Source organism: Morone saxatilis, unplaced genomic scaffold (genome assembly GCF_004916995.1).
Source record: "Morone saxatilis isolate NCDOM2014 unplaced genomic scaffold, NCSU_SB_2.0 Contig22, whole genome shotgun sequence".
In the NCBI taxonomy this organism is placed as follows: Eukaryota; Metazoa; Chordata; class Actinopteri; family Moronidae; genus Morone; species Morone saxatilis.
The window spans coordinates 14,777,308-14,781,335 of NW_023339785.1; the positions used below are offsets into that span (position 1 = coordinate 14,777,308).

The 4,028-nt window shown below is 39.8% G+C and overlaps 1 pseudogene; it reads right to left on the bottom strand.

Moving 5' to 3' along the window:
• Window positions 1–258: 258 nt before the first annotated feature.
• On the bottom strand, window positions 259–2,824 carry LOC118334008 (annotated as a pseudogene).
• Between the last annotated feature and the right edge of the window lie 1,204 nt (window positions 2,825–4,028).

Here is a 4,028-nt window from a genome sequence, read left to right on the forward strand (position 1 = left end):
AGTGTATATTTGTATGAAGAAGTGACACAACCGTTCAGAGTATAGCAGAGCACACAGTTGCTGTTGCAGATTCAGCTATACAGCCACATCCTACATTAACTTACTTGCATTTTTACACCTCTTTTTGTGTCAATGAGCACTTTCTATGACAAATAATACAGTAGGAACTCAAAGTAATCTATTGGAATCTGTATAAAAAAGCAACACACTTAACAAGAAATATTTGAGTTTCTTCTGAGTTATATTTGGTGCTGTTCTCTATCCAAAATGCTTTAGACACAATATAAGAATATTTGAGCAAAACACAAACAATGAACTATACTTGTAAACATTTTGTATAAAACTATATTTTTAATGTCTTACCTCTCCAGATGCCCTCCTCCTGTCAGGACGCTGTCCACGGAGCACGCTAAGTGTATTTCGCCTGGCGTGCCCGCGACTTATCAGTCAGCATCCTATACTCATCCTGGGTCCAGACTACGATTGTACCGTTGTCTCCTGATCTGTATTGGAGCTGGTGACACAAAGTGTCACGTCCATAGTGATTAAGGCTCTTTGTAGATACTTGTAGAATATAGTCCTGATAGATTGTGAGACACTGCATTGCAATCAGCACGATGCATACTGATGAAAAGAAGTACCTAAACTGAGCCCGAAAGTTATCATCAGATGGAGGGTCCAGCATCATTCCCCGTCCTCATCCTTTGCTTGAACTCTTAAATCAGAACTCAAAAGCCTCATTTTGGGCTCACAAGTTTGACAATCACAGTAACTGCTTGCTGAGCAGTGAAACGTTCCATTGCGTTTTCACCACTGAGGACCAGCTTCTCATGCTCGCGCCCTCCGTCTGTCTCTGTGAATGAACGAAGGTGTTCTGACTGTCCGTATAGCGGCTCCAACACCAAGAGACTGCTGGTCAGTAACTTCCTGCAGTGGAAAAAGTAACCAGCCGTTATACCTATATCAGCCATCCATAAGGCTCTGACCTTTCTAGTCACCAAGCTTGTCCTGGCGTCACATTGCGGGAATCTCCTCCACACCTTCAGAACGCAGAACCGTTGGAGCTGACTGGATAAACAGGATGACTGCAGGACCGTGGTGTTCTGATCCCGAATGAACCACGTTCACTGTGACGTTGCTGCTGTAGCTGACGGATTCGCACGAATCCTTGAGCAACAACGTTTCGAACTGGAACGTTTTTCAAGAGTTTACCAAAGCAATTTTTAAGAGCGATATTTGGTCCATTATATGAACTCACATTTAGAACAGAGTGTTCACATCATTCTCCTCTCCAACTCATGATAAAAATGCCTGCATTATCCATGTACCCATCGTTGCCCATTTGCGCTTAACAGAGAATATCGACGCTCCAGCACGTTATTTGGTCGTACCATAAAATCGTAATGATTTTGTTCGAAAATGTGGACTAATCTATCGTTTTACGATCGATCATCTCGATGCTGAGAGTTCTAAAATTCTACGATACAAGAGCGTCACCACAATCAGACGGCTTTTATTGCTTATTCCCGCATAATGTGACCACCTCCTCTCGATCCAACGACAAAGCCTTCGTCGAGCAATCGAATATATTTGTTTCTCGCTCTTGCTGATTTATAAGTAGATTTGTAAAAGGCACGTCTGAGGTTATGCTTGAAATAATTTTTCCATTAACACCGGAGTCTTTATCCCTCACACTGATGAGAGAAATAATTGTTCCAGGTTTTGAGTCTTCAGCCACTGTATTTGACAGTGACGTTATTTCTATCTCTGGTGGATTGTCGTTGACGTCTATGATTTTTATAATGACTCTATACTCACCCGTTAAAGGTGGTTGCCCTTTATCAGATGCCTCAACATCGAGTTTATAAACGTCGTTTTCTTCATAGTCCACTGGTCCTTTTACTCTAATTTCTCCGGTTAATTTGTCCAACTCAAAAATGTCATAGACTTTTTTCTTCAGAGTTTTAACAAGGTTGTATTCAATTTCGCTATTGGTGCCTTCATCGGGATCTGTCGCATTCATTTTAAATACTGAAGTACCGACTGGAACATTTTCTTTTATTTCAATTTGGTAAATCTCCTGACTAAACATTGGACGATTATCATTACTGTCAAGAACAATAATGGAAACATTTAGCGTACCTGATCTTGGAGGTTTACCTCCATCAACTGCTGTAACAAACAGCGTGTGTTTGTTCTTTTGTTCTCTGTCTAACGATTTCTGTTATCCTAAAAAGGTATTGTATCCCTCTCGCTTTGGCCGGATATCTATTTTCAAACATGTTCATTTGAATGTTAAAGTGTGATGTACGAATATGAATCTAATTCCCAGCATTCGGCATCACCGACGCAGTCTGTGCAGCTGAAACTCGCCTTGGAATGTATGCTCAGCAATGTCAAATATTTGTTCTTTTTCGGGGAAAGTAGGAGAGTGATCATTTACATCAGTGATTTCTACAACTACGTAGTGAATTTCCAAAGGGTTTTCGACTATGACTTTTAGCTCCATTAGACAGGCACCGCTGCCCTGACAGAGCTCCTCTCTGTCGATTTTCTTATGGACATAGAGAACACCATTGTCCTGATTTACCTCAAAAAATGCATCCTTAGATTCAGAAACAACACGGAACCGTCGGTCAAACAAAGAGGAGATGTCAAGACCAAGATCCTTCGCAACATTTCCAACAGCAGTTCCATCTTTCACCTCCTCTGGAATAGAGTACCTTATTTCTCCCAAAGCCCGTTTTCCGACAAACAACAGTAGAGCCAAATGAAAAGCAAGCCATGAGCAGACCCTTCTTCTAGTTTGCCTTTCGATTCCCATCGTTATCCAACAGATTTGTTTGACACAAACGCCCGTTTCTACAATAAAGGTCTGTATCAAAGCCGTTATGAGTCAAAAATGTACAAATAGTAAAGCACGATTCCATCGGTGGGAGAGCTCGATTCAAATGCCTTTTCTGCTTTTTTTCAAGGGGCAAACAAAAAAGCTTTGTGAGGGGACGGACAACGTTTGCTACGGTTTCCCTATGTAACACTGACACCTAGAGGTCACTGGGAAAGTAAAAGGTTTCATTATTTTATTTAAAAACAAATCTCTATCCAATAGAGCTCTTATGCACTATTCAGATTTCAGCTTTTAAACAGCCGTTCAATCTGTTCACATTGTGTGGTAAGCAAAATATGCTCAGAATGTCTCTAGATCATATAGAAGACGCTCATTAGTTGAACCTTTTAAAATACTATAGTTAATTGACTTAGTTACTTCAATTAACCTTCTTTGTGCACTATGTTTTGTATGTACAAAAAAATTAATTGCGGTTCAGCACCATGGACAGAGATCTGAATCAGACCCTTTCCCTGTGTTTTCTTAAGGACAGTAGTTTAACCTTGTGCTCAGTACTCATACAAATCAACTGAAACACCAGTACCTTTCCTTTTTAAATGTCGGCCAAGTGTCTGTCATATTTCCAAAAACATGTATCCAAATTCTAAAAAAAAACACACAATTTGCAGTTCTTATGTGCTGTCATATTTTGGAAGAGTAAACCAAATAATCTCTACATAGTGGACGGCAGAGAGTTCTCTATGAAATAGATGACAGAAAATGAACTATTGTATCTATTTTAAATGTTGGCTACTCGCCTTGCTTACATATAGCTTTGCAAATGACAAACAAGTGGTAAGTAAAGTATATGGACACAACTGTGGAGCAGTAAGCCTCTTACCCACACAGTGAAACAAATAAACTAAGCCACTTATCACATTGACTCGCATATCTCTTCCTATGGAAACCACAAACACCGTATCTCTAGATAAACCCAAATAATAAACATCACACTTGATCAGACTGTAATATGGTTGAGTTTGACTTTAGATATGCGGTAGTGTTCCCTGTACTAGGGGCATTAGAAAAGTGACAAAAAATAAAATACTCCATTGACTACAAAGCAATGACAGATCGGAATACATTTAAACATATTATATATCACATTCATTTCAAGGTCTTACCTCTCCAGATGCCCTCC